This window comes from Lycorma delicatula, chromosome 3 (assembly GCF_047948215.1).
Source record: "Lycorma delicatula isolate Av1 chromosome 3, ASM4794821v1, whole genome shotgun sequence".
NCBI lineage: Eukaryota > Metazoa > Arthropoda > Insecta > Hemiptera > Fulgoridae > Lycorma > Lycorma delicatula.
The window spans coordinates 155,306,101-155,319,830 of record NC_134457.1 but is presented as its reverse complement, the minus strand read 5'-3'; the positions used below and the strand labels follow the sequence as shown (position 1 = coordinate 155,319,830).

Sequence of the window (13,730 nt, the reverse complement as noted above, 5' to 3'; positions counted from 1 at the left end):
ATATTGTTAAAATACACAACAAAATTGCCATCGGTCAAAAAAATTATCCCCTCTCCTGAATATCTTCGTATTTTCGAAGTTTAGAGATCTCAAATTGGCAACGTATTAAAATTTTAGTTATAAAATTCGTTCATATATTTGAAGATTGCTCCATAAAAAATTTTTGAAAAATCATACAATCTGAAGTGTAACTCGAACGGGACGAAATTTCTGAAAATTTTACTTGTAGTAAAACATTTTTAACCCTTTAAAAAGTACTATCATTAAAAATATCATTGGATACCACACTACAAAAAAATGTTAGAAAAAGTTTTCATACAATAAGACAAAAATGTTTTTCAACTTTTTGCTTTCCAAATCTATCTATAGAAATTTTTTTAAATTAATTTTCTCTGAAGCAAACTGTTTTGAACGCTTGTCAAAATATTAGCTGTAAACCTTTACCCTTAAAAATATTTTTTGTGTATTTTTAACTTTTTCAACTGTATTCAACACTTTTTTCCTAAATTAAGGGTGATAAAAATGGAAAGGTTTTCAACCTTTATCACAAATATAAAATTTAAACGGGGTATTTGTTAGTAGGTTGAAGGCTAACTTTTGCACGCATCAGGTACACTCTCGATCTAACAGATCATGGTTATTCGGAAATGATATCTATATAAATAAATATGTAAATGTTCGTTTGTTCAAAATCTTAAATCTCCGAAAGTTCTTCACCGATTGCTTTGAAATTTCGACACAACGTTGCATTCGAATACGCGCGTGTTATTATATACCTACTATTTATACACCTAAGATGTCACACCTGTGACAGGTAAAAACATGCTTTTTTGAAAAACAGCGCTATCTGTTGGACGTAAAAGCAACACACGCTATACTAAATATTTTACGATTCCATTTTAATGTTTCCGATATGTGTGTCCGCTATAGACTAAAAAACTACTGGACCGATTTACGCGCGAAGAAAAAGGAATAAATCGAAAAAGGTAAAGGGAAACAGGAAGAAGGGGAAAATGGAAAAAGAGGGGAAACGGGGAAAAGGAAATGGAAAAGGGAAAGGAGAAAAAATAAAAAGGGAAATGAGAAAAGGGAAATGGGGGATAAACGTAAAAGGGGAAGAAAAAGGAAATAGGGGAGAGCAGGAAAGGGGTCTGGTAAAATTAAAGCGGAAAATTTGGAAAGGGGGTAAAAAAAAGGTGGAAAGGGTACAAGGAAAAAAGAGAAAGGTTAAATTTTGTGAAGTTCCGTAATGTTCATTTCGTTAATGTTTTATCAAACTTTCAATTATGTTCATTTAATCTATATGTATATATATATACACAGATCTAGTAATAGCGAAGCATTGCCGGGTCTACTAGTATACATATATGTATAAAGTTTTTCTGTTTGTGTGTTATCGCATTACGCGAGAACCAACCGACCGATTACTTTCAAATTTGCAGGATACATTAGTGTTATTCCAGGGAAGGTACTAAGGCATCGACCGAGGCCCTAACTCTCTTGAAGGTAATGATATTAAAAATATTCATTATTTCTTCGTCCCCAAGGAGGATGAAGTTTTTAATTAAACATATTCATTAAGGAAAAAATAGATTAATCCTTTTACTTCATTATTATATTTCTGTCACCACGGCAAATAAATAAGTTATGAATTTTTTGTCGTCAGAGGTATGTGTACTTCAGTTACCAGAGTTACTATTATTCTATCTTTTATAATTTAGTTTCTTTTTCAGGTTTCTGTAAAGCCTGAATATTACAATTATTACTTATCAGTATTACTCTCACAGCCATGAGGATAACGTACAGTGCGGACGTCAATGGAGTGGAGCCCTCTGGGTAGATGGGAATGGCGACCGAAGATGACCGCCGACACCTCTGCGGGTGCTCAGGGCGCCGATCCCCCTGACAAATTGGGAAGCCGAGCGAAGCGAGCTCTGCGGTCACGGTTAGGCCCTGAGTTGGCTCCGGGATTTTCCACGGCTGACCTGAGCCCCAAGGAACCAGGTTCTGGCTAGACGTTCCGGCTAGTAGCTAATATATTTTTAGCAAGAATGTAAAATAATCTAAATAAATGTGATTATTTAATTGATTTAAAATAAACGTAATACTACAATAAATAAAGAAACGCACGATTAATGTTTTTCTAACTATTTGACCGATTCATTCGTATGCTATTTTTGAAATCTCACACACCTAGCGCAGTTTTCTTAATTTGGGGTGTTCTCAAGTAACTGCATAAGTTGTCTTATAATGAATACAGTTCCTGTAACTTATTATATCTATTAATTGCCTAGACAGAATGTATTATTAATTAAAACTCTAAAGATAAAATTCTAATTATTTAAAAAACTGATCAAGTTCTGTTATTAAAAAAACCAAATTACGGTTACAATATCATAATTCAATGAAAATGAGACTACTGATTTGTTGGTGTCCATTAAAAGATACTTTTTTTAAATTATATGAATTAGTCACTCGTCAATGAAGTTTTAATTAAAACTTGATTGGATTTTTATAAATTATTTACACAAAGACTTAATGTGAGTGATCAAATCTCCGCAAAATTATAAATTAATTACTGACTAATACGTGCGGTTTAATGATTAACACAAAGCACACAGTTATTAAGACTATAAATCTGTAATTAAAACACTGTATTAAAAAAAAAAAAAATACAGCTGAGTAACAGTAAATAAATTATAAATTATCCGTGAAACGATAATAAAGCTGTAAAAACCGAATAACTGTTGAGGGGTAGTGTTAATACCCCAAAACATTAATATTATACTTTCAAAAATTAAGTATCATACGTTTTCAATGTAGATTATGGTTAATGTCATACATCAATTTTATCTTAAAATTACGTTTCAATAAATGTATAAAATCTACATTACCTAAATAAACACATTGAAGAATTTATTACGTATGAAAATCATATATTTGTGTGTGTAACTAAGTGAAATACTTTGATAAAATGAAAGGGCTTTGTTATATATCCTACAGTATTTTTAATAAATTACCGATACTTTTTAAAATATCAACAACTTATAAAAAAATAAAATTATAAGCTTTTTTTTCATGAACAATATTGTTCCTTATGAATGAGGAGGAGTTTTAAAATACTAATTAAAAATGAGAATTAAATTTTCTGCATATTTACGAGTATTTAACACTTAAGTTATTGTTTGTACTTATAATTCAAAATTTAATATAAACTTTAACCACTTGTATTTATTTTATAATCAAGGTTTTTTTGACATTCCTCTGATAATAGGTTTTACCTTTTATCTCATGATTTGTTAATAAGTAAACACTGGGTCAGCTCTTTTATTCGCATACCTATTCCTTAAGTGACATATTATTTTGCATAGGAATCTAAATAAAATACAAACAAATTTATTTAGAATGTATTTCGTATATTTTATAATTTTTTGATAGGTTTCTTCTTTTATTTTTTTTTAACGTTCCGCAAAAAAGTATGATAATATAAAAATATTTTTTAAAAACTATCGGTCGAGAACAAAAACGTCTTATAATTCGATAATTTAAAAAAAAAATTGATCTTACGTTATTTATTACGTAATATGTAATATTAGAAATTAATTATTTGAAAGTTTAAATAATTAGTTAACTGATTTTATTACTTTACCTAGATCGATAAAAATCAGATTTCAATAGTATTACGATATAGAAATAGTGCTGTAGGGAAAATAGATATAGATTTTTGTCCTTTAACTAAAACAAGGTTCATAAAAACATTTTTTTAATTTTAAAGTTTTTTGATTATAAATCATGTTTATGAATTCACAATATTTTGTTATAAACCTTTGTTCCAAAAAAAAGCAACAAAAAACAAATAACATAAAGTATAATAAAGCTCCAGAAAATACTAAATTTAACTAAAATTATAAGGTAGGTATCAGAATATCATCATAATACTGGTTTTATAGGCAATATTTAAACGAGGCAAAGAAAATAAAGACATGAAGGGGCTGAAGGGAAGTAAAGTCAAACCTTGCATGCTTCTGCAAGAACGGTGCAGGTGGCATGCAGGTACGACTTCCAACTTAAGTTTCGATCCGTGCTTTCCCTCCCACTACTTCCAAGGGTGGCTGGATCGGGTAAACGAAAGGACGGGATCAGTGCTTATATGGGAAAATGCACTAAGTTCCCCTGGCGGCCGAATATTTCCTTACTTCCTTTCATGCATATCGATTCCATCATTAATAAACATTATATTTTTTTATTTTATACTTAATCGTACATATTACTGAGGTTATTATTATAATAATTTAAGTCGATAAAGGACTAACATTTTTTAGTTAAAACTCATTGAATTATTTTTAGTGATATGTGTATTTTAAATCCGTTATTTTAGCCGATAACAGAAATAAAAAATTCGTATATTAAAATAAATTCTCTTCGATTAAAACGTAATCTGATGCGGCCTTTAAATAACTTCCTTCCTACAAACATCGGAAGTTTTCAAGATTAGAACTTTACCTTCCCTTTTCGAGAAAACAACAATTTATGTAGTTAATTAGAACAATTAGGTAAATTTTTTTTAATTCCAAACGTATAAAATTGGTTAATAATTTATTTATTCGATCACATAAAGTGAATATAGCTGTAAGATATTATGTATAAGAATATTCCTCTTTTATTAAAATAAACATAAATTTCCATAAAATTAGGGTACAAAATGAATTCCATTCATCAAAAGAATAGTCAGTCTGATACTGTAAACACCAGCTTCCAAACAGTGGTTGGGTTTTAGAATTGTGATGAAGTTTGAACTCAAAAAAGAAATAAATAGAAAAATAATAAATATACATGCATAAATATTGTTTTTTTTTTCAAATCAGTCGATTTTTAAACTACAATGAATAAAAAAAAAGAAAAGAAAACAAGAATTTTTTATGCGAAAATGATAAAATTGAAGTGTTAAAATGATATTACATTTCAAACATCAATGCGAAAACTTAAAAGACCCGTATAAGTAAAGTGAAAAGACTTTGATGTCCCGTTAAGGCATAAAGATTATTAATCTGTCCTAATATTAGTTTCTAATTAATTATGGTTATGTCTTTTAGTGGCAGTTTCAGGAGGCAGAAAAAGAGGTCTCCTCAAGCAAAAATTAGTTTGATATATAAATTAACACTCTTCTTCTTAAACATGAACCTATCTATATATGTACAGAATGTACCACAAAATTATCCCGGGACTTTCATAACTTATTCTACTTATGAAAATAATGGCAAAACTTCATATAAACATATGTCTTAAAATACTTAGTTTGAGAGTTTACGGCTTGTGAAAGATTCGTTCGGATTTCAGCTACACCGGTAAAATGAAGTCGTACTGAAATTTTTAGACTTTAATTAAGGAGCAAAATTAGTAATTTCTTACGGCTTTTGATCTAAAAAAACATCGAATAAAATAAGTCCCAGAACCGTATCTGTAGTAGTTTTTGAGAAATCTGGGATGAAAACCAATAAATTGGGATAAAAAACCCTGTCTTTTATGTTTGAAAAACAGTAACATTGATTAATGGGTAATAAATACATAAAAGGTATAAGAAAAATTTGTAGACAATTTAATTCAAAATAAAATGGTGTAAGATAAGTTGAATAATACAAAGAAAAGTTAGAAAAATTCGAATTTTATTTAAAAAACAAAGCATTACTACATTTGTCAGAAAAGTACTTCTTTAATTAATGTAAACAATTAATGTATCACCAAATTCTTTTTTGGTGATGTGAAAAATTTACTGTTAAAAAATTAAAAAAACTGGAAATTACAACACAAAAATTATAAAATAAAAATCACTCGGATAATCTTTTTTTTTATTAATGACAAAAATATATAAATTATTTGAAAAGTTATCAACAATTCGCAATACTGTATTACTGTTTAAATAATTCTGTACGGTAGATTAAGTTTATCGGGTACTATGAACTGTGCTGTCGTTAGCGAAGGTTTTCTGTGAATTTTAGTTTGAACGTGATCGGTTTACCATTGAAGTAATTCCGTACTTATTTACAACAGAGGAATACACTGATATGGTATTAATTTTGAGTGTCCGTACTGGTAATACTACAGCTGCAGCAGCAGAATATGAAATACGTTTCCAAATCGCAGGATTCCAGATCCCAAAACAATTACCGCAACTTTTTGCAATCTTTGGGAAACAGTTCACTACCTAGTAATATTCATACCAGCTAGGAACGATCTGTCCAACAGGACGCTGTTCGATGTAGTTCAGCGCATTCCAGGCGTCAGTACACGATTCTTTCTAAGCGGATCGGAGTTTCGCATTCGATAGTTTGGAGGACACTTAAAACAAGTTTTATCCTTATCTTAAACAGCCAGCTAAACATTTACATCCGGAGACGGTCCGCTTCGCTTGGAGTTCAGAAACTGGTGGATTACAAATCGACATCTTAGCAACTATGTTTTGTTTACCGACGAGGTAAATTTCCCTCGAGATGGCGTCAGCAACTTACGCAATGAATATACGTGGGCAGAAGTAGATCCTCATTAGACGGTGGTAGGCGATTTTCAACACCGATTTTGCGTCAATATACATTGCGGTCTTCTTCACAATCAGCTGTTTGGATCATTCATATTACCTGAATGTCACCTGTTATACGTTCATGTTACCTGAATGTCACCTGTTATACGTTCATGTTACCTGAATGTCACCTGAATATTCATATCACCTGTTTGGATCATTCATATTGCCGCTTAAATACTGGGGGTCTTTTTACACTTTCTTCAAGAAGAATTGCCGCAACTCCTTGAAGATGTTGCTCTAGCACTGAGAAGTAAAGTATACTTCCAGCACGATGGGCGTCTCCCCACTTCTCTTGTGCTGTTTCCACTCGCTTAAATTATCATTTCCCTGAGAAATGGATAGGTCTTGAAGGTCCACATTTCTGGCCATCTAACACCTTTAGATTTTTGCGTCTGGGGATGAATGGTTTACTACCCGTTTGAAAACGTTATTGCACATCAAATATAAAATATATTACAAAAATATATTCTAGTAAGGAATTAATTGTCTGCATTATGGATACGGCTGATCAACTTAAGAACAGTTCTGAAGAACTAACAAGTGAAAAAAAGCAGTCCTGAAGCATGCCAAGAAATGTGTTGAAAATGGCGGGCTCATTTTTGAAACATTTATTATAAACTGGTACGTACCAAGTGTATTGTTTCTAAATAAAATTCCAATTTTTCTTTGTTTTATTCAACTTTTCTATATTAAGTTCATCATTTCGTTCAGAATTAAATTCTCTACAAGTTTTTTTTGTAACTTTTATGTGTTTACTACCCATTTAAAAAAGTTATTGTACATCAAACATAAAAAACAGATTTTTTACTCCAATTTATTGATTTTCACAAAAGCTACTGAGCATACGGTTGTGGGACATATTTTATTCGATTTTTCAGGTTAAAAGTCATAATAAATAACTAATTCTGCCCCTTAATTAACGTCCTACAAATTTCAATATGACCTCATTTCATCGGGGTAGCTGAAATCCGAGTGAAATCTTTCACAAGCCTTAACTCGCAAACGAAGCATTTTAAGACATAACTTTATAAAAACCTTTTCCATATTTTTACAAGTAGAATGGGCTATAAAAGTCCCGGGATAACTTCGTGATACACTCTCTCTCTCTCTCTCTCTCTCTATATATATATATATATATATATATATATATAATGTAAAGTTTTTTATGTTGAAAATTGATTTTTGTTATTACATTAGCTCATCACTGATTTTATATTATGTCTGTGTTCAGAAAATTAGAATCTATCATTGTAAATTGTAACCATGTGATGATTAGTTATTTGAATCAAGATTAATACAAAAAGTTATTAAATAACTACACACTACAACTAGCGTGTTTTTAAAAATATTTCAAGGATTGTAATGGCAAAAAAATACTGGATTCGTATCCGTTGATTTTTTAAATGGAAATAAGCAATAAAGGTAAAAATTTAGAATATACAAGAGCCTAATAATCATAATTTTTCATAAAATGAATTGTGAATGACGTACAAGACCAACAAGGAGCCAATAATCTAATATCAAACAACAGAATACTGGCGGGTGAACTCCCATCTAAACGAAAATTATTTATTTGATCATTCACTGTTGTAGTAAAGAATAGATTTACAAGTCCAACTGTCCAGTTACAATTATGTTTCTTTTTTTTTTCATAGGAAAAAGAATGACTTTTATAAGATGTGAAAAAAAAACAAGTCTGAGCAGGATTAGAACTCGCAACATTTCGAATCAAAGGCAGAGCTGATATCCTTCCCCACGGATCTGCGTGGGGAAGGAAACTTTCATTAAGGAACTTTCATTAAGTTCAATGCTGATCTCACACCAATCTCTGTATTTATTTAAGCGATAATTATATATTATGAAATATTCGCCTAGGTATAATTGTTATGTTACTTCACTAGATTTGATAAATTAATCCATTATGTTACGTAGAATGATTAGATATAATTAGAGTTTAGTTTAGAAACACAAATTATCTATTACCCGTAAGTTATAGAAGCCAGATAATAAATTATTTTAAAAATATATTAAATTCATGATAAAATAACACCGCAAACTTTCTTATAATAGCGGGAGCCGTGAACAATATTGTAAATCGTACAATCAAAGATTTGTATGGATAGCAATATCTAACCTTTAGCGTGATTTAATAGTCTTCATTGAGGTAATCCTCTAAAGAAATTACTTTTCACCAACGTATAATATATATATATATATATATATATATATATATATATATACAATTTATCATAATATATCATATTAAATATAAATAAATAAAACAAACAACTGTATTTTTTCAAATCACGGACTTTTTAAATCAAGTGCGAGTAAACTAATTATACTCGCACTTGATGCGAGTATAATTAGTATACCTTAAGTTAAAGGTTCTGAGATTTAAATCTTAGTAAAACAACCAAAAATATATATATATATAATCCTAGAAAAGCAACCAAATTATTAATCTGGTAGAATAATTATTTGGTTGTAATCCAAATTATTTGGATTTTAGGCTTTTTTGGACACTTTTGGTCCAGTCGATTGTAATAAAAAGGGAAGGTGCACAACTAGAAGTTACAACAGTCCCAAATCCAAAATTTCAACAACCTACGGCTAATCGTTTTTGAGCTACGCGAGATACGTACGTACATACATACACACAGACGTCACGCCGAAACTAGTCAAAATGGATATTTCCGTTGAAATCTGAAAACCGAAATTTTTCGCGATCACAATACTTTCTTTACTTCGTACAAGAAAGCAAAAAACCTTGTTTATAATTCATGAAGACCTTTAAAGATTACGAAAACATTAGCAGAGATGAAACCGAAATAATGTTCTACCCTAAATTAAGTAGCAGTCATAAATTTTAATTACAAAAATTATTTTACGTTTTATGCAGCCAATAAGAGCAGGTTAAAAAGAATCTGACAAATTGTAATACTTATCTTGCATAGTTATTTATTCTTATATAGTGGAAAAATAATTACACGAAAAAATTTACCTAAGATTTCTTTTTTGAAGGTGTGGAGTGAATATGTGGGAATGTTTTAGTAATATTATTACCAAACACCCAAAAAAGTTTTGAAAAAATATCCAAAAATCTATATTTTTATACTTTGATCGGCTCTCTTACACCCAAAGTATTTTTATTTTGGATCGTTTGCACTACTACTATAAAGACAAAAAAAATCGGTTAAAAAATATGTAATGAATAAAAAGATAACTTTTTTTGATTTTTGAGAACGGAAGGAATTTTAGGGCAAACTTAAAAAAAAGTAGTACGAAAAGCATGCACGCATATACTGAGGTTAATGTAAAGTGGGATTATTTTTGCAAAATTTTGAGAAAATTTACTTTCAAAAAAACTCCCCCTTCCCCTGAAAATACTGACTCTAAACCTTTACCAACAAATTGCCCCATACACACGTGTTTCTGTGCAAAATTTCATCAAAATCTTTTTTCCAGTCAAAAGTTATTAAGCTTCAAACATGAACGCACATACATAACATACGTACGTAGCACTTCTTTTTGTTGTTTGGGATCCCTGGGTTATGAAACGTCGAGAAATGCAAAAACTCCTAAACCCCATTTTTTTAATGTTTACCATACTCCTTCCTTCTACGTAGCTCCAGAGCTATGATGGAAAGTAACACAATTACAGTTAAATGATCTACTTAGAAATCAGAAGTTAACATTTTAATATTACCTTTCCCTTTATTGCTAGGAATATAACATTTTTAGAATGATCCTAAAATAGGAAACAAAAATCTTAGGTCGTATTATTTAATTGTGGGACAGAAAACCCGATATTCTTTTACGTTTTCTTTCCTTAAATATACAAACTCATTTGAACATTTAACTATGTTAATATCAAAAGTTATCATTCAACAATTTCCGTAATCCACATTTCACTTATCATTTTCTCTTACTTATTTTACCGTTTTTAATTTGTGATTCTTTATTATATATTTAATTATATATAATTAATATTCATCGAATAATTATTTTCTTCAGATATTTGTCGTTTTCGTTGTATTAATACATTTTTAATACACTTCTTCACAAGCAATTAATTTTACCCTGTAAAATTAGATCACTTTTTTAACAGAATAATCTTAAGATTTTTTTTGATACTTATAGAATAAAAAGTATTTTTATAAAATATATATTCAAGCAAGATTCTTCCATATCATTATATATATATATATTCTACTTTGGTAGTAAATAAATCATCTTTTCTTCATCTACTGCAGACACCAATCATTAGATTACTGAATTTTCTTTAGTGTGTATCTCAAACGATTTCTTTTTTCTTATTTGGATACCTCAAAAACTCTAAAATAGAGCAATATATTGTTGTAATAAGCCTTATTCTTACGCTCGAGGATATAAATCCGCTAAGTATGGTAAGGTGTCCCATATAAAACGCAACCCATCAGTCATTCATCCATGAAATTTCAAAAGTCAAGCTTACTCCCCTACTCGTTACTGAAAGGACTCGCCCAACTCTGAACATCGCGGCGACGCAGTAGAATACTACCGATAGTAACAACAATGCAATCATAACGTTCAATGTATTGCTAGAGACTAGATGGTGTTTTCCATTTTTCCATTGCTAGATGAACGTGTTTTCATTGTTGAGTCGTACTTCAGTACGAAATCAGTGGTTCCAGTGCAAGATTTGTTTCGCCATAAGTACCCAGATAAACCAGCTCCTAACAAAACATCAGTATTAAGGTTAGTTGCAAAATTTAGAGAGGCTGGTTCTGTTAATAACAAGTTACACAAAACGGTCTGCGTCAGTGTTGAATCTGTATTCAACAGTCACAGTGTTCAACAGTCAACAGATACAGTGTGACTGTATCTGTATACAGTCACTGAAATCAAAGACCGATTACTCGCCTCGCCAAATAAATCGATCAGACTTTCGTGTACTGAAATTAATTTGTCTAAATCAATTGTTCATCGGGCGACCAAAAAATTATAATTACGACCTTATCGCATTCAAACGGTTCATCAACTTCTTCAGCCCGACAAAGTAAATCGGCTACAATATTGTCAATGATTCCGTCGATTTCTACGTGAGGGAAGTAATGTTATGGATTCGTTATTTTTCACAGATGAAGCACGGTTTCATTTGGATGGCTACGTAAACAGCCAAAACAGTAGAATTTGGAGTGCTGAAAATCCCCCACGTTTATAACGAAAAACAATTACACTCGCAGAAGTTGGGCGTGTGGTACGCGATATCGCGGAAGAAAATAATCGGTCATATTTTTTTCGAGTACACCATTAATGCAGAACAATATCAAGATATTTTATTTCAGTTCATCGCACTCTTGGAAGAGGAAGACAGACACTGCTGGCTACATCATGACGGTGCGACATCGCACTACGCAGGTTCAACTTCTGATTTCGTTGAGGAATTCTTTGGCAATCGTGTTATCGGTCGAGGCTTGTGGCCACCAAGATCTCCAGATTTGACTGCGGCGGATTTTTTTTTCTATGGGGTTACCTCAAAGAAAATGCCTACAGCAACAAACCACGAACACTTGAACAATTGAAAGTCAATATTGAACAAGCTGTATTAAATATCTAGCCACAAACTTTGAAAAAAGTTGCAAGAAACGCTGTAAAAAGAATTGAAGCTTGTATTCAAGAAGATGGCGGCCACTTCCAACATTTACACTAAATGTAAGGTAATGGATGGTAATAATAAAAATTACATTTACATTTACACATGCCTTTTTATTATTTCAATACCTACCAATATAAGGTTGGGTTGCGTTTTATATGGGACACCCTGTAATTAGAGGTAAATTTTTGTACCATCAAATCTTTACTAACATTTTTATCGAAATTGGTAACGGTAAGTTGAATATCATTTTAATAATTCTTTTATAAATAATAAGGTTCTGTCTAAGCCTTTAAGCACTTTTAAAAATCGTTTAATTCCAAAACTTTTTTACGAATAAATCATACACACCACAGAAACCTTGCGTTATACACATCACTCTTTTTAAATATTTACCGCTATTTTTAAATTACAACTTTGACTTAATAGACATACATAATTGAAATTTTAGATTTAACAAAAAAAATATATATATATATAGATTAATAAAATACTCCAAAACTTATTTTATTCCTTTAATTATATTCTATTACTGTACATATCTTCACCGAATACTTTGCATCCGCTTTTTTTTGCTTTTTTTTTACCTCCGGGTCCGCAGTCAAGCAATTCATTCCGCAGAGGATGAGGTGAATGTTTTGTAGCGTGTGTGAAAAATGCCATGCCTGACCGGGATTCGAATCCAGGACCTCCGGGTGAAAGGCAGAGACGCTACCACTCGCGCCAGGGAAGCCGGCGCATCCGCTCTTACATTATCTTTGCTCTTCTTTCTTTAGTTCTTTACGCGATGCTTCTTTGGACTCTTAATTTTTTTTCTATTTTGTATCTAAAACTAACAGATATAAATTTTTTTCAGCATTACGTCAACTTAATACATCTAAAAGTCCTTATGTATAAAAAAGCAACCGAATTTTTTGAAATAACTTGTAATAAAATGTTTATTTAATCGATACGGCAAGACGATATTATCTACAAACCTTTCTAAAATTTTGTTTTTAAATGATACATTTTTTCTATTCCTTTCTAAAAGTAAAATTTTAATAGTAATTTAACGGGAACTTTATTTTCTTTATATATATATATATATATATGTTGTAAACACTGAAGGGGCAGATAATTAACTCTTAACAAAAGCCTTATCTCTTGCTTAACACCTTCCTCTACAACATACTTCATTTTCGTCTAGTAAACATTTAATTTTATACGAAGTGAAAATATATCTTAGCATAAAGTAACTGTTTCTTAGAGAAAATAGTTATAATGGTATATTACCTATGTGTTTTTAAGGATAACCGTTTTTTTTCTTTTTTTAATGTAATAAATTTACATTTTAAATAAAAACTGAAAATAATATAGCGAAACAGAGCTTAAATTACAAAAAAAAGAACTATACATTATGATATCTGTTTTTCTTTCAGTTTGCAGAATGACAAGATTATTAGGAAATTCATTTGAAAATAGAGAATGTAGAATTGGAATGAGAGATTAATAGACGTCCCTTAAATTTCTAATAGA

The 13,730-nt window shown here is 30.5% G+C and overlaps 1 protein-coding gene across 2 annotated transcripts in view; it reads right to left on the bottom strand.

The window, feature by feature from the left end:
- The window catches only part of LOC142321004 (UPAR/Ly6 domain-containing protein crok-like), a 130,475-nt gene that overhangs the window by 112,210 nt on the left and 4,535 nt on the right, over positions 1-13,730 (bottom strand). Inside the window, exon 2 of one of the 2 annotated variants that reach the window (XR_012755545.1) lies at positions 12,333-13,047. The exons of the other annotated variant lie outside the window; for it this stretch is intronic. The gene's annotated coding sequence lies outside the window, so the exon portion shown is untranslated. Of the gene's footprint in view, positions 1-12,332; positions 13,048-13,730 lie in introns of those variants that run through there. 2 annotated transcript variants of the gene reach the window in all.